Below are 24,067 nucleotides of genomic sequence, written 5' to 3' on the forward strand. Positions count from 1 at the left end.
TTAATTATAGCTTTGATAACACAAGATTCTTACAGGAATTATTAAATTCTAAGGAGACCCAAAAATAACCATAGCCCATTGACACTTACTAATGAATGTGAGTGGGAACCAGATTGTTCAAGACATAGATGGTGTATAACTTATAATCACACCGGTCGCACAATGATTATTTGCAACCCACTACACAATCACTACCACCTCATTCGCTACCTGTAGCTCACACAGCTTTTATTTCCCTTCAACTCCTGTCTCCCTCCAAGCACTTTATGACATTATTTTGATTTAAACTCTCTTGATAGAATACTCTTCTCCTCTTCCTCACATTTCTCATTCATTTTTCCTTCTAGGACCACTTTCTGATTATGTGTCGCAAAGACAAGTCTGTGCAGCCTCCAGTATGATTATTCAGTTTCAAATGAGAAGGAAAACTCCCACAGACACGCCTGTTCACAATATTCTCCTTTATCACATTTGCACAACAATTCACTGATTTCTGTAAAAAAATAAAATGGACCACAATGCCTATATATGACTACTAGAGAAGCCTGGGTCTGCTTAGGTAAATAACCATCACTGTAATAATGACAGCACCATTTTTTATGTTCCCTTGTAATTTTTCACAAAAATGATATAAGCAAACAATTCAAGTTATTTTCATTATTATACACTATCATTTTTGCTGTATTTAGTCCTAAATCATAGACTATTAACTATTCCTAAATGCAAGTTTTCCCTTATTCCTTTAATGTCCCTATTTTAGTTGGTTAAAAGTGATACTGAATTAAGACTACACACCTTGTACTCCAGTCTGTTAAACACATTCCCTATTGGTTCCCATAACTGAATATAAGGGTTGAGGAAAGTTTCACAGCACTGAATTTTTTTTCAATGTACAAAGACAAAAACCTAATTCAAAATCAATCACATAATGAATCTGAAGTGTTTCTGTAGCACTCACCCATATGTTATACAACAGCACTGCCCCTTGGTTCAATACACAAAACTTGCATGCAGTACTCTACATGCTGTCTTGTCACTTAATACCAAAAGAAATACTTTGGCTTAGATTTGATACTACCATATCTTACAAATTTCAGTGTTTTTATTGTGCAAACAAACAAAATGATTTAGTTACAGGAAAGAAACATGCCCAATATTTTCTTTTTTAAAGATTCAGTCTACTATTTATGCATATGTATAATGGTTTACAATGCATTCAATAACACAGGAAGGCCAGAAGATGGTCTCAGATGCCTTATAGCTACAGGTACAAGTTTTTATGAGCCACATAATATAATGTGGGTTGTGAAAGTGAAATTCAGGTCCTCTGCAAGAGCAGCAAATATGCTTAACCACTGAAGCATCTCTTCAGTGAAACTTTCAGTATTTTCTTACAGTTGTGCCTTCACATGTTATGTGTTAAACTAGTATATATTAATATTGGGTTTTGTTAGAATGTTTTATTTTTTAAATTGCTGTTTGAGTTGTTGATTTACATTTTATAAATAATCATTAAGTGAATTTTGGCATGGGATTAAGAAAAAATTTACAATAGTTCTTGGAACGGCCCTAAACACACCCCTGTCATTTTATACTACATATTTATATGAAGAGGTGTTCTTAACAGTGACAAATGTAAAATCAAAATATCAACCAAATCTGTAAAATATCCTGAATTATCAAATATTCAGCAAGATTGAACTCTCTCTAAACATAAATGCATCAACCTTATTAGAATGCAAATTTGTTTTTGAATATAATAAATGGTAAAATTTTATATGTACTGAAATTTTTAGGAATAAATTTATATCGGGTTTATACCAGCAAATGAATAAATTCAATACCCATTTTTATATATTTAAATACCTAGGAGTACATTTTGTCAGGTGAAGTTGTGCCAGTAGAAAAAGTTAAGAAAACTTACCCCTTATGGCAAAACGTGGTCATATACATTCATTCTGTGTTAAATATTGTAAGAATAAGTGGTAGAAAACTTATAAACAATAGTCTTTAAAGAAGGAAAAATGCTCGCTTTGGCCCCTACTTTTTAATACAGACTACAATGGGGATGAACTGGCTATAATAAGTCAACTACCCTAGGAGTATGAAGGGATCTTGAGAATAAATACTGTATGTAAGCAAAAACTGGAAAGATCTTGGGTTTTGAGTCCATAGATGAAGTTCCCTGAGTTCCTTATAGATTGTATTCTCTGTAACTGGCATCCAGACCTAAAAGCAATACAGTTCTTATTAAGTACATTTATAAATCTTAATTCAACCAGCAATACAAAAGTCTCTGAAGTTGAGGAATTTTCAAGATAGCTGAAGCTTAATCAACAGCTATCCAAATTCTAACAAAAGACAGGTTAAAATAACTAATAGTTGAGAATTTAATAACATACATATTATTATTCCTTCTTTTAAGGTCTTCTATACTATCTGCATTCATTGACCTAATTGAACAACTTGACTAAAATTTTTATTCTCTCAGACCAAATGCTTTCACTGAAGTGTGAGATGTCAGAGTCTCTTGACTGGTGGGGATAGGGAGTAGGTCTTGTAAGGCATAATGACTCCTATAAAAGTAGGGGAGTTAACTGTCCTTGTAGATTATTTCAGTGTTTGCTGGATCTGCAATGACTATGGAACTGATATATAGTACATACAGTTTTTTTTTCAAAACCACTATACCTTTAGGAGTAGAAGAAAATAGTATTAAGAGTTGACTCAGTGATTAAGAGCACATAATTCTCTTGCAGAGAACATGAATTCAGTTCCCAGCACCCATATCAGAAGGCTTATAATCACACATTAACTACAGCTCCAGAGGATCCACTGCCTTCCTGGTTTCCCAGGAACCTGCACTCACATAGACACATTCCCTCACGTATACACACATAATAAATTGTTTTAATATTTAAAGATGATATCAATTTGGCAGGAAAATGGAATCAGTCAGGAATGCCACTGATAAAATATGATCTGTGATCAATCACTATGGACATTTAACCTTGATAACAGTTACACAAGAAGAGTATCATCAGCTATGCTACATTTGGAACTAACAAAAGGAGGCAACTGTAAAGAGAAGCCTTCCTGCCAGCCTGGTTTCAGAGCCGCATCCATCCCAAATAAACACACAGGATGCTATATTAATTATGAAGCTGTTGGCCTTGCTTGTTTCTTACTGGCTAGCTCTGACTTAAGTATTTATTCCATAATTGTTAATCTAAGTATTTCTCTTACCGGAGAAGTTTCCGGGCTTCCTACCCCATGGCGGTTACATCTTGACTTCCTGTGTTTCTCATTCCCCGAGTCCTCCTGGACTCCTAGACCCACCTATCTTGCTTCCCTATTGGCCAACAGTGCTTTATTGTCATATACACGAGACTTCCCCCATCAGGCAACTCTTGGTATGTCTTTGTCGATATTTCCTAAAAGGTTTAACTGAGGAAAGAATAGTCATTTTGACTGTGTATAGCACCATATCAAACTGGACTGAAGAAAAATTAGATGCGGGGGCAGTTGGCAAGTGCCAACATCACCCATTTCCTCCAGACTGCAAGAACAATGTGATAAGCATGCAATGTTTCTGTCTGATATGTCTTCCTCATTGTGATCAACTATATTCCTTCAAACTTTTAGCCAAAACAAATTGTGCCTTAAGTTACTTTTGTGGGATATTTTGTCACAGTAATGAGAGAAGTAACTAATTGAGGTATTTATTATTTTTAATCTTCATATGAAACTACCTTAAACATTCCCTTAAATTCTGATTATGCTATCAAACCATTATAAGCCAAAGCATCAAAAAAGTAATTCAGTCAATAAGCAGAGCACAAATTAGACAGAGCTGAGTTCTAAGTGTTTACGGAGTTTATTACAAAATGGAGAAGAAAAGGTACAGCAATGTATACAACTGAAGGAGGGAAGAAAGGGTATGTCAATGTAAACAGCTGAAGGGCAGAAGAAAGGGTATAGTGATGTATACAGCTGAAGGAATGCATGCATGAAAACATTATCTCCAGATACAGAAATTAATTTCAATGTTAACATACTAATTTATTTCATACAAACTCATTGAAAAGTTACCAAATGTTTAAGTGGATAAATGGTCATCTTCATAAGTGATAAAAATGAATGATTTATGCAAAACTCTGAAGTAATCATTTCTTCTCTGCTACATTGCTTTACTTCTTCTTCTACTTTCCCTCTTCAGAAAAATCTTTTTAAACTTAATGATTTTAATACTGTCTAGCGTTAATCTTATTTTGGCCACCTATCACTTTTCTATTCACAAAACAAATACAAGTTTATCAAACATAATAAATAGATTATCTGACTTCTGACCTATGCTCCAATAAAATGATGCCCAACATTGTTTTTCTTTTATCCTCCACCATGGTAGAAAACCATTGCCAGGCACTCGTGTATATCATTCCAATAAAGAATCAATCCATCAACTACAATAGTAATATTGTTGATTCTTGTTTCTTGTTATCAGGAACCCTTGATTTTAGCCATAAACGTTTTGTAACACCCACACACACACCATAGATTATTCCCTGTACACAATGTTTTTATTAATTTATTCTATATTTAAAATAGTTTTTAAAAGAGGCCCATAAAATATATTAAGTTGAACTCTCAACTGAAAGCACCATCCGTTTATTTATTATCATCTAACTATTATTAACAGTGAGTTTTAATCCAGTTTGGTAACTTAAAATTCACTATTTAAAAAAATAATAAAAACATTCACTATTTGGAAATGAACGGTCTTTTCAAAATTTATGTATTTATTTTAATTTAATTTTACATTTCAACCACAGTTTTCCCTCCTACTCCTCCTGCTCCCCCCTTTCCTTTCCCTCTCAACCCACCCCCATCCATTCTTCCTAACCAGTAAGGACTCCCATGAGGAGTTCACAAAAGCAGTCTTTATACAGCTCAGGCTTCATATCCACAGAAAGAGAATTTAATGGAAAGCATTTCCTGATGCTTTAACTTTGAATAGCTCTCCCTTCAACTCCAGCCTGTCAAGTAGTTAATGATCATAAACAAATGCTTGAATGCACTAGAGAGATTGCTATTTAAAGCAAAATTACAGGCAATCTACTGGCAGAGCAAAAATTTTCTTGAAATGAGAATAATCATCCCCTAAATCATATGTTATGAAATTGTATATACATATGGTTTCTGAAAATTTCACCCCTTCTTCAATTCAGGTCAACAGATATTTACTAAATGCTTAGAATAATCTTCCTCCCTCTCACAAGAGTGGGCAGAGGAATGAAATTCACTTCGAAACATTGTGTAATCCCTAACAAAGCCTGTGTGCACACAAGGTGGAATCACATTATACTGGAATGGTGATGACTAGAGAAACAGTATAGACTTTTTGATGAGGTAGATACTTGTAAAAGAACGGATCCTGAAAATGAGATGCACTTGACATAAATTGTCTTTATTATACCAAAGCAAACAGAAGAATTTTAAAGAGTGGATCTTGTCTATTAAAAAAACTCAGTGCTCTGGAGACGGCTCAGTAGACAAACTGATTACTGCACGAGCATGGGAACATGGGCTCAGTCCCCAGCACCCACATAAAAGCCAAAGGTGGCAACATGGTCTTGCCTATAATCATTCACTGTGTGGAGATGGAGACAGAATTACTGAAGCTTGCCTGCTAGCCAAGCTAGGTGAATCAGTGAGTACCAGATTTAGTGACAGACTTCATTCTCAACAAATTAAGTTGGACTGAAGCTTAGTGGTTTAGAGCACTGACTGCTCTCCAGAGGACCCAGGTTTTATTCCAAGCACCCACATGATAGCTCATAACTGCCTGTAAATGCAATTCTAGAAAATCAGACACCCTCACTTGGCCTCTGTGCACATCAGTCTCTCAAATGGTACTCAGACATACAAGTGTGCAAATCATCCATCACTATAAAGTTGAAAGCAGTTGAGGACCTGACATCAGCATCTTTTGTCAACAACACACAAGTATATGTACCTACCCACACACATGAGCATATACACACAGAGATACACAGAGGAAAAAACCCATGACATTTTCTAATTTCTGATGTTTAAATTTCTTAAAATAGTAAGAGAGAGAAAAGCAATGGCCTAACATAAAATGATCAAAGACCTTCAGCTAAAACATGGCATTTTTACTGTATGCGCATTTGGCTTTTCTCAAATCTGCAATTCCTCATCTATCATAATCAGCTTTAAATTGATGAACTTAATTAGCATAGTACCTCATGCCTATAATTCTAGCATTTGGGAGGCTGATGCAGATGGACTGTTTCTTAAAACTTATCCAAGGTCAGGCTAGCTACATATTGAGTTTGAGATAAACCTAGTATACACAGATCAACTCTTTATAGGAAAGAAGGGGGGGAGGGAGAAGATAGTTATTAAATTGTTCATACCTGAGAAAATGACTTCACTACCCAGCTGTCTTAAGGTTTCTATTGTTGTAAAGAGTCACCATGACCATGGCAACTCTTATAATGGAAAGCATTTAATTGGTGCTGGATTATAATTCAGAGGGTTAGTCCATTGTCATCATGGTGGGAAGCATGGTGGAATGCAGGCAGACAAGGTGCTGAGGAGGTAACTGAGAGTTCTATATCCAGATCACCAGACAGCAGGAATGACACTAAAACTGGCTTGAGCTTCTGAAACCTGCTCCCAGTGACACACTTCCTCCAACAAGACCACATCTACTCTAACACGGTCCCACCTCCTAATAGTGTCACTCCCTACGAGTCTATGGGGGTCATTTTTATTCTAAACACCATACTACCCAACTGCTTGACTCAGACACAGAGATAATTCTGAATTTTTCCTTCTAATCTCATTCTATAAATTAAAAAAAAACCCGGCCCACAAAACCATTCCCCAGGAATTCCCTCATTCATGTATTTTTCTTCCAGTCACTCAGACTATAGAATTGAACACTTCTATCAATTTTAACTTTATAATTTACACAGAACTAAATCATTCCACCCTAGTCCAAACTCTGTTCATCAACAGCACAAATTATTACAGTAATCTCTTCCAGATAGACCTTATGCTTCTTTTCTGGGATCTGGTATTGTTCCTGTTGGCTGTAAACCAGGTGACATAACTCTTCTCAAACCTTTCCAATGGCTCTACATCTTAAATCCCAAGTCTCTTGTGAAATTCTAGTTTGAGCGTCCCCCTTGCAGAATAAACATAGTATCATTTCCCGTTCTTCTATACCCATTCAACACTAGACACACTAGCTTCCCCGCTGGCCATCAAACAATCAAACACATTTCTAATTTCCTATGTTTTATTTGTCTAGAATTCTTTCCTTAGAATCCAAACCTTAGATGAACACGCAGTTCTTATCTTCTATTCAAGAACTTGTCCAAACATGACTTTAGAAGAGTGCTGTTTGTTACTATTCTTTATAAAACACAAACCCCAAATGCATCTCAATATCCCCTTTACATCTTGTCCTAGGTTATTATTTCAAATAACTTTTTCTCATCAGAAAGTTCACATTTCATTCAACTGTCCTATGAGACTCCACATTCTGTACAGGTAAAGGCTATATATTGTTCACTGCTCTATCTGCACCCACAACAATGCCTAATATCAAAAGGCATTTACATATTTTCAGAAGAATAAATGAACAAAATGTGACCATCAGCTATTCCTGTCAAGGTAACATCTAAGATACATGTCTCTCCAAATCATTGATGCTACCTTAGTTTAAACTTCCATCATCAACATCTAGACCTGTGCAATAACTCTCCCCTTTCTGGTCTCTGACCACTACTCTCATCTTCCTAGATTTTTTCCACAGAGTAGCTCTCTAACAATGTATTTCAGATTCTATCCTCTCCTAGACAAAACTCCCAAGTGGCTTCTCATTGCTTTTAGGATGAAATTCATCCCCCTTCAAAGCTCCACATGACCTAGTTTCTGCCAACTTTCCAACCTAATTTTATAACACTCTCCTCTACATTTAAGTCTTTCTCTGTGCGGAACAGGAACCACTTCAGTGTTTCTTAGGTACTATTTGTTCTGCCAGGATTTCTTCTCTTCTGACTTTTCATGTTTTAGATTGTCAACTTTATAATATCATCCTTTCCTACATAAAGTGAGACTCATTTCATCATTGCCTGAAAAGATGTCTCATGTTTATCTTTAAGTGTACTCAAATGTGTAATATTCATATATTTACTCCTTTAATGCAGCTACTCTAAGCTCTGGATCTTGTTTGTTTTATTTACCACTATGGATCCAATGTCTTAGTAAAGTAGTTAGTTGGGATACAGTAAATGAACACACATTAGGATTTTTGTCAAAATCAGTGCTTCTCAAACTTCCTAAAGCTGTTATCCCTTTAATAAAGTTACTCATGTTGTGGTGACCCCTAACCATAAAATTAATTTAAATGCTACTTTTTAACTATAATTTTGCTAAAGTTATGGATCATAATGCTAATATTTTTACAGATAGAGACTTACCAAAGGGATCACAACCCACAGACTGAGAACCACTGGTCTAACTCAATGTTACATAAAATATGCTAATGGTAATACGTACTTTTTCTAAGTTTTCAGTGATGCAATGATATTATATCAAAATAATGAACAATAGCTTTCTCATTCAACTCTGCAATTTAGGGAAATAGTGTAGTTTCAGTGTTGGCTCATAGTGACAATTCTGAATTCTTCAATCAAGGCCAACCCATCAGTAAGGAGAACTCTGTGAAAATGCTTTTTGATTATATGGAGCTAATGTCTATGTAAGAAATCTGATATAGAAATGAATTACCACATGAAGTGTAATGAATTATCAATGAAGATTAGGAATAATGAGTCAAAAAGCAGTACATAGGTATCAATTGCATTCTAATCTCTGTTGATAAAGATTCTTCTCAATGTTCATAATCTACCTTTTTATGTTCTTTATTGCAAAAATACCATTTTGACTAATTTCCTGATTGGTACCAAGTGAAAAGCATAATAATGCTATTATTTATAATATCTTGGCTTGTCAGAACCTATCTATAATAAAATGTTATGCAAAGGCTCACTATATTTTTTAATCCTTAGTACCGTGTGAATGTTAGTTTATAATGACTCTTCCATAAATTAATAGTGTGTTTCCATCACAAAGACCAAGATGCAAAACTTGAGCATAAAAGAAAATGTATATTTTTTCCTAACAATACTGTACCCCTTAAAAGATGTTTGTTAGTTTGTTTTATTTTGGGTTTTTGTTTTTTGTTTTTGTTTTCATTTTTTTTAGACCAGGTCTCATATTGTAGCTCAGGCTGACCTGAAATGTACTGTGTCGCTGAGACTGGCCTTAAAGCTCTGAGAATCTTCCTTCCGTGTCCCAAATGCTAAAATTATAGGCAAGAGCTACAAAGCTGTGTAAAAAGGGACATTATAAAATCTGCAGGCAAATGGATGGAGCTAGGAATAAATCAACCTGAGTGAGGTAACTTATTACCCAGAAAGATAAAATGGTATGTATTGACTTATGAGGGGTTATTAGCCATTAAGTAAATGATAACTAAGCTACAATCCACTAGAATTGGAGGTGTGTTTAGGAGGTAGTGTGGAAACAGTGCAATGGAAACTTCCTGGAATACATTAAGGGGATCCTAATGAGGACTCCTAGTAATGGGGGATATGAAGACTCAAAAAAGAAAAAAAAATAAGAGCTAATGCACTAATCTTAATTCACAGTTTAATAGCATGAACACAAAACAACACATTATCCAAGTGTGTATTATCTCAAATAAGCCACAATTATTTAATTCCTAAAATGAGTGCTTTTCCTGAGCTACTCCAAGTTCTTCCAGAAAGACAAACAAAGACCTGGTTATCTAGGAGTTGGAAGACTATTGCACTCCTTAACCACCTTAGCAAGCCTGGGCCGCTCCTCTCAGCTCACTATGATGAGCTTCTCCATGAAACTCATCTCCATAACTGCTATATGGGAGCTATTGCATTCTTCTACCAGGTAAGTTAGCCTAAAGCTGTAGCCTCCACCCTCCAGTTTTTTTACATAGCTACCAAAGATGATGTCAACCCTCATTGTAGCAACTGACATCTATAAAGTAAAGTGCAGTCTATGTGGCTATAAGCCTGCAAATTGACTGTAAATATCAAAATCTTTCCTTTGACATTGGGAAATAATATCAAACCATGGGTGACTTCAGACAGAAACTGAACACATGATAAAGTCAACTGTTTTATATGAGGGAAGGACATGGGGAGAGGGGCTAGGGAATGATGGGTTCCTATGGAAATGTGTCGTATATATCCATAACTATGAATCTGAATTTCTAGAAGCAGGTTATATAACTGGACAGGAATATAATGGCTTAATCTAAGCATGGAGTGGTAAAGTGAAGATTCAAACCTGGAAACCTGGATACTAAGCCTTTGGAATCTTCCATGGTCAATCGATATAGCTTTAGTAGTCAAAGTACAGTAGTTTGACTTTCTTTCGGCAAGGAATAGGCACTGAGGCATCTGACAAATTAAGCTAAGATCCAAGAACACAAGTATCAAAACATGTTAGAGTTATCTTTTTGTTTTCTTTTTAATACATTGATTTTGGCATCAGGTATATAGTTGACTTCTATACAGGTCCACTAGTTATAAGGATAGGGAAGTTAACCATGGACAGAGATAAAAGAGTGATTTTACTCACACAAAAAAGTATCCATTTACTATCTGACATAGCTTAAAGATGGTCTCAGAGAATATGACATTACTGCATCACTGAAGGATAGTAGAATATAGACGAACCTGTTGCCAGTACAAAACAATGGTTTTAAATGTCCTCAGAGTATACAGATGTGGCTATCCACTACACTATTTGATATATGACATACAACTGGTGCAAATGGATAAAAAAACTAACTTAGGTGCCAGAAATATCAAATGGTATTTAAAAGGTATCAACAACTCTTTCTACCACCTCTAGTGACATAGGCCAAAGAACACAGATGGAATAAGCTAATGCTTATTTCAATAGAGCTTTGAAATTATACTGTCTTTAATATGAGAACAAGTTGTTCCAGACTGAGACCTTAGAAACCAGAATAGCAGGCTAGGCATATACCATCCTGGGAAAGACATGATCTTCTCAAGCAGAGGGAACAGTCTACGTACTATAATATCTTTTAATAAGTCTTTGAAAGCATTCCATTGTGGTGAATCCTAGGCTTCGTCTGCTCAACCCTATTTTCAGAATACAAAAACACAGACTATCCCAAAGAGAGTAAATGACGATTGAGATTCAGAGAAGTAGGGATGCATACTTGAGTCATCACACTTGGGTCATCACCCCTAGACAAACAGGAAGAACCTTAGGAAGTTTTGAGGAACGCACATCAAAGCACAGACATCCTGAGTTATGAGACACAGGAAAGTTCTTGTTTGTCAGGGGTAGAAGAACGCTGTCTTTAATACACATATCAACTTACAGAAGTGGGAGCTTCATTTTCTCTGGTGTTTCCATCTTTCTGTTTCCCAAAACCAATGAGAATCTTCAGAGTCACTAAGTTCTAGGTCACCTTTAACTAGTTATCAGATGCAAAGCTCAAAGACTTTTCCTGCCCCAGGTAATCAGTAAATAATGGCAGTTTGCTAAGTTCATATGCATTATATGCTGTGCAGTGTCATAAGAGACACTAGTTAAGGTCTAAACTGTGCGTTACTATTATAAATACTTTACATTGTTACCAAATACATGGGTCTAATGAAATGGCAAGCAACTGCCGAATGCCCAGCATATATCCAATTTCCAGCTTTTTTCTTTAAGTTCTTTGATCTGGCAAAAGATATTTATTTCCTCATAAAAGACTAAGTATGTAGAGATATTTTGGTGACAGACATCTACTCTAATTTTAAAGGAAAATTAGATAAACAGAACAAATAAACATAGGAACTTGGGCATCCCAATTAGATGGTGTTCTATATAGGATCATCGCTTTCACAGTTGACTTATTTTTATAAAATGTTAAGATTAGCAGAAAAATCAAGCTGTCCCTTTGACTACATTTTCTCCTCTTGTCAGATTTGAAAATAGGATGTGGGTATTAGAAAAGATGCCATGGTTTTCTTCTTGAACCATTTGAAACGAAGTGCTGAGGAAGGCATCATTTTTAGTGCGCTCTTCAAGCAACTTGGGAAGAATTTGACTGCTTTATTGCTTGTGAACACACAGGCCCCAGGGCCCTATATTCTTAGGATAAAATGAGCTTTGGGATGTGAAGTGCCTCCACGGAGGCTTCTTTTATTGCTTACAAACTTCCTCTGTGATTAAGATCCATCCCCAGACCACAGCAGCTAGGTAGCACAGGCCCCACATCTGCATATCTGCTAGCCAATTTCCTCTCTGCTTAGGGGTTCCCACATAAGTGCTAGAATCTGGTGGTTTTATTCCTTTAGGAAAGGAATTGTAGAGCTGACATCAGGAATCTATTATAACACACACCTTAAGTCCCCAACAAAATAGTACTTTAACAATGGTTTTCCTTTTAGTTGAAGGCAGTTGTGACTTTAGAGAGCTTTTTTTCTATATATGTTCTGTATTCTACTCTAAGGACAGAAGAAAAGTAGAAATCATGTTGTAGTTCAAAGGAAGGAAAGTGAAGCAGGATGGTGAGGGGTGTGGGAAGCCTATATTTTTATTATACAGGCATTTGGCTGCTACAAAAAAACATAAAGTGTTTAAAAAGAAACTTTACATTCCATATGAATTTCTGGTGAGTCAAATACATCAAGAGCCACTTAGTGTCCCTAGGGAAAGCAAATAATGCAGTGCATTTTAAAAGGCTTTCTAGTGATTAAAATAATAACTACATTTCATTAAAGGATACTAGAATACACTAATATGATTAAATGCTAATAAGCATAACCAAAAAGTTTCTGATATGATTGAGATTTACATTCAAAAGATCAATTCTCCTTCCTCCAAACCCTAGCATAATATTTTTGGCTGTATCTATATCATGGCTGAATCACTATCTACAAGAATCATCAATGTACACCACAACTTCTCTATGATCTAGAGAGAGAGAGAGAGAGAGAGAGAGAGAGAGAGAGAGAGAGAGAGAGAGAGAGAGAGAGAGAGAGAGAGAGTCCTTCAAAATTGATGCCTCTTAATACACTGGAAGATCCCATCCCTTGTATCAGTTGGACATCAAGGTAGCCAGTGAGGTCAAGTCATGTCTCATCCTGTGACAGAAGAATTAAGACTTAAGAAGTAGAGAGTCATTGATACTAACTTGAAAGAATCTACTTTTGCAGATACTGGAAAACCCTCCATACCAGGGCTACAGAGACAGAGAATGCCTGTGGGGAGCATATCGAATCCTGAATATATGTATATTGTTGACATAGGCACAGCCATGGGAGGAAATCAATGCCTCAGAATCACTGGAATGGCAAAGCCTTCCCAAGGTAGGGCTCAGAGGAATAAAAAGCCTTCCTCTGGTCTAAGTATGCACGTTAACAAACAATTAGCCAGTGTGTGTAAAAACTAGTAAGGCTTTCTCCTTCCTGTTATGAGACTGTTCCCCTACAGAGACCTCCTCCTGACATTAGCTGGCTCCTCTCTCCGTGTTGTACATAATAAACGAATTGAGTCTTTGCACTAAGTAGTAGGTGCCTTTCATCAGAAAAAGCACAGCCCACCTGATACCAGTTCTTTAATATCTGTTGTTCTTCATTCCTTCTTCACCCAGTCAGACCAATCTGTGCAAGATAAGGCACATGCCCAAGAAAAGCATGCAGCTTACAAATGTAGGAGAATGAGAGTGCTATTGCAGTAAAGTGTCACCATTCCTGTGGGCAATGGCTTTTGACCTCCTAAACTTTCCCAATGACCTGGTCTACTTCTTTGCATGGTAGTATTCTATTTCTTATTGAACAACCTTTAGTTTTTTTCCAGTATCCATGTGTCTAATACTTGGTTCCTGGACATAAGAACCCAGAAATCTCAATAGGTACTCTCTGATCTGCAATTGAGTCATGTAAAAGTTTCCTCGGTTCTTATGTCTCTAGTAAAATAGCTCTGGTAAGGTTTCTAATACCCTCCATATTTCCTTCTCACCTGCATTGGAATTACTCCTTCTGCTTAGAAACTCATATCCTTTAGCCAGGTAACATTCTTGCCTATTCCTTTGCCATCTACACCTTTGACTCTTTCCTTTTTTATTCTCCTTTTCCTCTACCTAGCCATAAAAGCTGATGTATAAGTGTTCCTATGCTGAGTCCTTTTTACAGCCTCTTGTTATATAACAGTATCTACTACTATTCATCAAGTAGAATATCAGCATCTACCACCCATTACCATTTGTTTGTTAAGTCAGTCTCCTAAAATAACTGCAAGTAGATATTCTGGAGGTATAAACTCGAAAATGAATGCGGATTCAATAATTTTCTTCTCAAGATCCTCTCATCTCCACAAAAACTTATCAATCCTATGCTAATCCATATTTTGGTAAGAAACATTTCCATAGGATTATCAGAACTACTGACTATATCACTGATGAAGATAACGTATTAATAGAATAAATTCTCAAATTCTTTTACTCCATCACTTCAGAAGCTCTCTCTCCAGTCTGTTGGTATTTGCCCTGCTTCTACTCCCTGACCCAGATGATGCTCCTTCAATTATTTTTTTAAAAATATATATTTGACCAATTCTCTCACCAAGATTCAAAATCAAGTACTGGGGATGTAGTCTATTGGTAAAGCATTTATTCAGCATTCTGAAGGCCTAAGCTTAACACCTATCAAAGCAAATCAGAGTCCATGGAAAACAGATCCTTGTTGCCTACAGATTAAATTTATTTCTTTTACAAAGGAGTGTAATGACAGGTAGTAGGGCTCAAGTCATTTTCTAAGCGCATAACAAACATCTTATCTTCCATAAATCAATTTTCACTCCAATTGTGTAAGGTTGTTACAATGATTGTTCCCATTTTGTACGTGAGGAAATCAAAACCCAGAGATACTAAATAATTTTCCCAAAGACACAATGCTGGCAAGTAAGAGAGTCAACATGTTATCTTGTTTTTTCTGAACTAGAATTAACCAACTGATTAACTTACCATCTTGCCTAGTATATTTGTCAACATCATTTCTATGCTTCCTACATATTCTTAAGCCTCCAGATACCCCAAATTATTCAGCATTTCTCAAGAACAACACAAGCTGTCTGTGTCATGATATTCATCCTGCCCAGAGTGCTATTTTTCTATAGAATAGACTTGATAAAATTCTACTCATTACCTCATATCTAACACAAATATCATGACTATTGTGTAGCACTGTTCAATGTTTCCTACTTAAGTCACTCCCTCCTATTTAGAAACATTCTTCCTTGTACATACAACAGAATAGGAGCTCAGGAAAGATTTTTGCTTTGTTAAATGTTTTATTTGTCCACTACATTTTAGCATGGTTTTTTGCACATGGAGGCAAACAACAAATTTGTTGGCTAAATGATTAATTAATTAATAATCCCTCTCTCATAGTTCATATTGTATGGAAGCTACTTGACACATTCATGTTTTCTTAAACTTAAATTAAAACCACATTTTTTGTTTGTTTGGTTTTTAATTATTTTTATTCATTTTACATACCAATCACAGTTCCCCCTCCCTCTCTTTCTACCCTGACCATCTACCTCCCCTCAACACACTCCTATCCACTCCTCAGAAATGGTAAGGCTTCCCATGGAAAGTCAACAAAGCTGGCACCTTCAATTGGGGCAGGACCAAGCCCCCTCCCCTCAAAGCTGGGCAAGGCATCCCACTATATGGAATGGGCTTCAAAAAACCAGCTCAAGCACTAGGGATAGATCCTGGTTCCACTGCCAGGGTTCCCACAAACAGACCAGACTACAAAACTGTCACACACTTGCAGATGGAATGGTTCAATCCCATGCAGGCTCCTCAGCTATTGTTCTAGAGTCCATGAGCTCCTTCAAGTTTGGGTCAACTGTCTTTGTGGATTTCTCCACCATGATATTGACCCCCCTTGCTCATATAATACCTCCTCCCTCTCTTTGACCATATTCCCTTAGCTAGGCCTGGTGCTTGGATGTATATCTGTGCATCAGGTTCCTTGAAATTCTGGACAAAGGTTCTATGATGACAGCTAGGGTATTCTCCAATCTGATTACAGGGAAAAGCCAGTTCAAGCACTGTCTCCACAACTGCTAGGGGTGGTATTAGTATGGGTCATCTTTGTGTATTCCTGGAAATTTCCCTAGCATCAGGTTTCTCCCCAATCCCATAATGGTTCCCTCTATCAAGATATCTCTTTCCTTACTCTCCCACTCCTCCCCTTCTGCAACTCGGCCATCCCATTCCCTTGTGTTCTCATCCCTACACCTTCACCTTTACCACCACCCTCACTGCAAGTTTACCCAGGAGATCTCATCTATTTCCACTTCCTATGGTGATCCATGTGTCCCTCTCAGGGTCATGCTTGTTACCTGCATGCAGGGATGGTTCAAAATAGAAAAATCTGTCAATGTAATCCACCATATAAATAAACTGAAAGAAAAAAACCACATGATCATCTCATCAGATGATGTAAAAGCCTTTGACAAAATCCAACATCCTTTCATGATGCAAGTCTTGGAGAGATTATGGATACAAGAAACATACCTAAACAAAATAGACAGTTCACAGCAAACTGATAGCCGATGGCCAACATCAAATTAAATGGAGAGAAACTGAGAATGAATCCACTCAAATCAGGAACAAAACAAGGATTCCAATCTCTCCATACCTATTCAATATTGTACTTGAAGTTCTAGCTAGAGTAGTAAGACAACAAAAGCTGATCAAGGGGATACAAATTGGAAAGGAAGAGGTAAGACTTACACATCATATCATATCGTTTGCAGATGATATGATAGTATACATAAGTGATCCCAATAATTCTACCAAGGAACTCCTATATCTGATAAATACCTTCAAAAATGTGGCAGGATACAAAATTAACTCAAAAACAATCAGTAGACTGCCTATATACAAAAGATAAACAAGCTGAGAAAGAAACCAGAGAAACATCACCATTTATAATAGCCACAAATAATTTAGAACCACATTTTAATACTGCATATTCATTTTTCCTAATGCAATGTTTGACTCACTATAGGAATATGTTAAATCCTTATGGTGTTAGATCTCGATCACTACAGTGATGGCATAAACAAATCAAAAGAATAGAATTCTGTTTTGCTTCCTAGTTTCAAAAGTTTCTGTCCTTGGTTGTCTGACTTCGCTGTTTTTAAATCTGTGAAGATGAAGCAGAACATCATGGTGGCAGTTGCGTGTGTTAGACAAGGATTGATCAAGATGACATGAAAATAAAAAACGAGACAGAACTCTACAGATGCAGATTGTCCCTTAATCAGAGCAATGAAAAGCAGCAGTCTCTCTATGGGAGAGGAGTCCATACTGAGACACAGGGGGCTTAGGAGTTTACAGGGCAGAAAACCTTAGGTGGAAGTTTTCATTTACAGATCTGTTCCCAGGCAGTATCAAAGTTTTAAATACCAAAGGGAATTTGGTATGTGGATCATCTTATCAGGAACTTCCTGGGTCCCAGCTGCCTGCAAGAGATGTTAGCAGCATGTCAACTTTCCTGCCCAGAGTTTCTCGCCTTACCTGTGGCTTTAGGTCATTAGCACTTTATTCCAGACTCTGAGAGCATAAAAAGGAAAAGGGAGGCTGTGTTCATCTAGCCGCTTCCCATTGAGTCAGCTTTTTAGGCTCTGTCCTCAGGATATAAGAGGGCGCATGTCAGGTTGATATTATGTAGCAGGAGGAGTTTTGACTTGATTTGCTCTTGTGAATCACAAGATTGCCACCATGTGATCCTGGAGAAACCTTTGGAAACAATTAGCTAGGAAGGTGCTAGTAAGATGAGACCACAAATTAGGGGACACACAGAGAGACTAGTTAGGCTATAGTGAACCAGGCTTTCTTTTTTGCCAAATATTTGTATAATTCTGATTCAAGGTCTTGGATTTTCCTGATAGCATCTCTGACAATTCCTAATTGGTTGAAGTAGTAGCAGCTTTCCTCTCGGAAAGACAGGCACCTTCTGCTTTTTTGCCATTAAGAGTTCTATGCCTCACCTATTTTGTAGAAAGAACCCTGCAAGGGATTACATTTGGTATTGAAGAGTGTTGATGGTAAGCTGAAATCTCAGCTGGAAAATCAAAAATTTCCTTTGATAGTTGTTGAAATAGTAAGTAGAGGTAAATAATCCTGCCATGCCTGTTCCATGGGCAGATGAAGGGATGTCTGTCACAGCCAGGATGTGTGGAAGTTGTGAAGTTCTCTTTGACTCTGAAAGTACAGATTGAATAGTGTGTGCTAAGGTGGTTGAAACTGGTTACTCCTAAAAATCTGTATATTGGGGTAGTAAAAGACTAAAGGGCTGATTTCTGACCAGTTGTCTGTAAGACATGTATATGTAGCTGGGACACAAGGAAAGAAAACTCCTGAGATGAGGCAGAATGAAGTGAGTGTTAAGAGTGAGAAGAGATATTACTGAAGGGAGACCAATCTGTTTGAATAGTTATTTTATCTTCCGAGATATGATATTCTTCTGACAGTACAGCCATTCAAAGGGGACTGGTAGTGGAAAGGAGAGTTTGAAGGGTCTTGGTTATGGGTAGACTTTAGCTGAATATTAATAGGGTAGAGATTAAAATTCTGGACTGCACTAGTATGGAAGTCAGACATGGATACAGGCCAAAAATATGAGGTTTGTTATACAGCAGGGAATTATATCTAGGCTGTGGTGGTAGAAGTGTCATAGTAGGTCAAAATTATCATGGAGGGGCAGGGGAGAGGCCTAGGCCAAGACATCATGGGATATGCAGAGAATCTACAGTAGCTTTACATTTACTACCTTGATGTTTCAGGAAACCAGAGATCTTGGCATGTCATGACAGGTCTGTATTTAAAATGATCATGAGAAAACTGAAAATGCATGATTTGGTCATTGACTTGAAACCTAGAGGAAGAGAAGAATTTGAAGACACAGAGAAAAACCAGTGAGAGGATGTGGGTGTCTGTAAATAGGGGCTCCCATATAGGGTGGGAGAAGAATTTTTGTTGTCTTGAGGGGCCACTGTTGTTTATGGAGGTGATCGATCTGGATAAAAATGAGAAGGATGCCAGTGCATTAAAAAGTTGACCAAGAGTGACAGCTTGCCATTCTGGATTTTAAAATGAATAGGAGATGTAGAGGGACTGGAAAAAGCAAAGCCTTCTTAGGAAGTCTATTGTGTGTATGGAGCCTGGGAAGGGGTCCAGTTGTTATACAAAGAATGCTGTAGATCCATGAGAGGGATGTGAAACCATAATGACAAGAGAATTGGGCAACCCAGGAGCACTGAACTTTAATGGACAGAGAGAATCAGATGAGTAAATGAAATTGGTTGCCTTTAAGAGCTGGTGAGTTCAGTTTAAGAGATGAATTCATTACTTTCCTTTGGAAAATAGAGATATGTGGGAAAAATAGTCTTCTCCAGGGAAGAGTAACTCAAAGGGTTAGCCAATACCAAATGGTCAGCCTTGAAAAAAATGTAATTATGAGTAACATTATACAGACTGAGCAGGTTATATTTAGTAATGTATATGTGATTATTTGCATATATATGTATGTAATGTCAACTAAAGAAAAAGAGGTCATGAATTTGAAAAAGAGTGATGGGTTATAAGGGAGGGTTTGGGGAGAATGGTATAATTATAATCCGTAAAATAAAAGAAAAATAGCACAGTCCATAGGAGGATTATGACCAGGGCAAGAACATAGAAGAAACAGAGGGATTGTAGCCAGTGAAAGGATATTTTAAATTGGGTAATTAGATATTATAGTTGGATATTGAAAACAGGCCCTGCTCAAGGTCTGTCATGTCCCAAGAGCAGAATCACCACCCATCCAGGCAAGAGTTCATTCTTATGTATCTAAAGCCAAGTCTTTATAGAGGAAAAGAGATTGTTTGTAACAGAAACTGGGATCAGTGAACTATGAAAGGACAAACTAAAGGGAACCATAGGCCTCCTATAAATAAGCCCAAAGGAGTTGAGGTGGATAAGTTTTGGGAGGAGAGCCCCAAGCTTTACTAGTGCAAAGGATAAGAATTTAGTACAGTTTAACAGTAGAGTTTCTTTCATGAGAATTTCTTTGAGGGTTTGGTTAGTTATTTCTGCTTTCCATGATGCCTTGAGGTTGACAAGGCATATAGAAACTCCAGAGAATCTAGAGAGAGGTCACATCTTCTTGGGTGATCATAGATATAAATACAGGACCATTGTCTGATTAGATACAGGACATGTGATTGAACCCACAGATAAGTTCAGAGACAAAGATTTGTTAGTAGTTGGAGAAGACTCAACCCATACTGAAAATCTATGTACCATTACTAAAAGATACTTACACCTTTATACAGGGGGCATATGGGTGAAGTCAAGTTGCCAGTACATGGCAGGCATGAGACCCCTCATTTGATGTGTAGTGAATCTGGGTTGGCTCTTCTGCATGTATCAAAGAATTAGATAAGTTTCATAGGAACTGGTTGTCTGAATATTTAAGGGGAAAATATTGTTGTCTTAATTGGAGCATAAACTGGTTAGAGGGTTGTAATGGGGGTGTATGTGGGTAAGGATGTAATTGGTCAGAAGGAAATCAGGTGAATGAATGGATTAGGAATGGAGACCTGGTAGACCATGAGTAAGGAAGTTAAGGGGAAGGAGGTGGAGTTAGTAATATCGGGATGAGTGAGAACAATGTCCTTGGTGAGTTTATTGTCACAACTGTTGGAGAGGGGAACATATTGTTCATCCATCTAGTGGGCAAGATTGTGAACAATAGAGGCTTTCTCAGGAAGTAAAGTATCATTTAAGAGATTTTGCATTTAGACTGAATTAATAATGAGAGTTCTCTCTGTCTCAACATTAGGATGTTGGAGAAGATAACATTTTATGTGTATTTTTAAGTCTGTACAGATGTTGACTTGTCATCTGCAGCCAAGAGCTCATACGGCTGTGAGTTCTTTGAGCTGTAAGATGGTGTAAGCTAGGAAGGGCACAGCCTCAATAAGAGTGAAAGAGTGTGAACAGTGAGTGGGGCCCTGAATGGAGACATAGTCAAGCTGCACAATGTGTCTTGAGTGACCCATCTATGAAGCAACCTGGAGTTTGAGAGGGGGGATAATCATAGATATGGACAAAGGGGTGGAAGGTAAAGTCTACATTTTGCATGTAGAAGTGAAGGAGGAGCTGAAAAGTAGACTCACACTGGTATTAGTGGTAAGGCACCAGGAGCTGAGGGGTGAAATGTTAGATTGTGGTTCAAATGATATGTGTGGAGGACCTGAACTGGTGAAGTGTGCAGTAATGCTAAAAAGAGAACTGAGGGGACTATGGGAGGCTATTTCACTGACAGAAGCCAGTGCAGGCCAGGCCCTGGTTAACATTAAGGAAGAGAAAGAATAGTAGGGAAGGGTCTGGCGTTGTGAAAGTGGAGAGTCTACATTTATTCTGTTTTAGATTATTAATGGGAGTAAGGAGAACAGAGTGGGAAGATAGAGGTTCCTTAATGGAGCCTTGGTAGCCTCTTAGAGGGGAGGGCAATGGGGAAGAAGTTAGGGATCCAGAATTGGGGACAAAATTTGACAAGGCCTGAGAAGGTATAGATTTCCTATTGGTGTTAGGCATGGGGTAGGCAAGGCATCTCTGTACTCATATCAGTGGAATGGATCAAGAATGACAAGAGAGGAAGAGAGCTAGGTGGGATATAGATGGCTGACATATTAGGGCCTTATCATTTGACATTCCATAACCCCAGGAGCTGAGTGAGTTTAGAAGAAAGATAGGTGTTAAATGGGTATTGTTAGAAGGGCATAAAAGAAAGTCATTCATACACTGTAGGGGAAAATTAGAAAAGAAGTTAAAAAGACGGATAATATGTGTTAAGCATGGATTATATCAGGGGCTACGTAAAGAAGAAGATGCAAATACTACAAGAGAAAATGTGAGTTTAAGTCAACACAGAACAAGTCTTGTAATTCCTGACCAAAGTAGTAGGAGCTGTCCTGGAATCCCTTGAGCAAAAATTGTCCTCATTAGTGCCCAGGTAAAGGAGAAAGGGAATTTGGATTTGGGAGGAAAGGGAATAGTAAATAAGGGCATATTTTAGTTCTAGAATGGTAAAGTGAGTGGTGGAAGGATGTATAGAGGAGAGGGGGTGTAGGGATTTGGGACCACCAGGTAGGTGGGTATAATAGCCTCATTTAGCTTTCAGAGTTCTTATACCATACAAAAGTTTCCATTGGGTTTTTTATTTCACGAATAGTGATAATGTTACAGGAGTTAACAGGGGAGGAGTATGCTGGTCCTGAAGAAGCAAGTAATAATTGGCTTACGCCCTCTTCAGGTGTTAGGGAGAAGGAAGTATTGATCTTGCATGACATAGGAAAGGAGATCTTTGAGGATAATGAGGATTAGGACATGGTGGTGGGTGATATTAGGGCAATATGTGTTCTACCCTAAAGTGTTGACGGTGAGAGGTAGAGAGGGATAGGAAGTTGTGAGAGGTTGAGGAAGGGGGAATGCTGTCAGAGTCCACCTGGAGGAAATCAATAAAGTGGCATGTAGCAGAAGAATATGAATGGAAGCCTTGAGCTTATTTAACAGTTCCTTCCCTAAGAGGGAAAGAAGGCATTTCAGCATGAGGGTGAGGGTTCAAGAGCTTGTGAAAGCTATGTGGTATAAGCCTGGGAGTGATGGAAATGTCTGAGACCCCAGTTACCATGATGCATGAGGATTGAGTTTGTTCCTTCTAGAAGGTGAGGAGAGAGAAGGATGCCCTGTATCTTGGATGAAGGAGACCTCTTGCCCAGCCAAGGTCCCTAGCACCAGATCTGTGGATGAGTCAGGAGTAGGCTGAAAGAGGATTGTGAACCATGGCCCTCCAGTGCAGTAGCTGGAGCATATAGTTGCAATAGCAGATGAATTGAGGAGCACCATGGAATACCTGAGGACAGTTCATTTTTCAATGTCTTTGTTGACCCCAAGCTGAACAGGCTTAGGTGTGATGCTTGGGTTTGGTACAAGAGGACTTAGCTCAGTGCCTCTCTTGGTTGTATCTGAAGTAGGGCCTGGGGGCTGTATCTCTTTGGAGGAAACTTTATAGGCAGGCGACAATCTGGGAAGTGGGCAGTTCTGAAGAACTGATGATAGTAGCTAGAAATGGGCACTTTGATCCCTTTTAAGTCTTACCATCTTTGTCCTTTTCCTCTCTTTTTCTTACCCTCTTAAATGTTAAATACCTTGAATGCTATATCTAGGAGGTGTTCTTGTATAATTTCAGGCTCTTATTCTAACTGACTGAGTTCATGGCAGATGTCAAGGGCAGATTAGCTAACAAACTGAGTATGGATAAAGAGGGTCCCAGCTGCAGCAGTTTCATCTAAATTGGTATATTTAGTTATAGCCTCAATGATATGGGCCAAGAATAGGGCTGGACTTACACTGAAGCCTTGGGTGACTGTTCTACCCTAATAACTGACAGTGAGGTGAGAATTTCTTCATGCACTCTAAAAGGCATGTAATCATCAGGTTAAGTCATGCAGCACTTCCCCCATGGGGTTGGTACTTGCAACAGGGGTCTGTGGCTGAGACTACCTCTTCTGCAGCAGGGCTGTGGTTATATCTAAGGTATATAAACTGTCTCATGGGCCAGAGTGGAATGCCTGATGTGTTCTTTTATTATCTGGGATGGGAGTAAAAATTAGTATGTAATATATGTCATGTCAAGTTAAGTGGTACATTGGACAGATGGTTTTCTAAAACGGAGGGGACTTTCTGAAAAGGAGCCTTATTTTTCTTTTATTTGGTTCCTGTCTGAAAAGGAAACATAGACCTGTATTTGGGAGGTTCTGTCACACTCTGAAACCTCTCTTGGGGAAAACATGGGTAGAGGTATGGGAAGGATGCCTCTGATCA

This window comes from Mesocricetus auratus, unplaced genomic scaffold (assembly GCF_017639785.1).
Source record: "Mesocricetus auratus isolate SY011 unplaced genomic scaffold, BCM_Maur_2.0 Super-Scaffold_100003, whole genome shotgun sequence".
NCBI classification, from domain to species: Eukaryota; Metazoa; Chordata; class Mammalia; order Rodentia; family Cricetidae; genus Mesocricetus; species Mesocricetus auratus.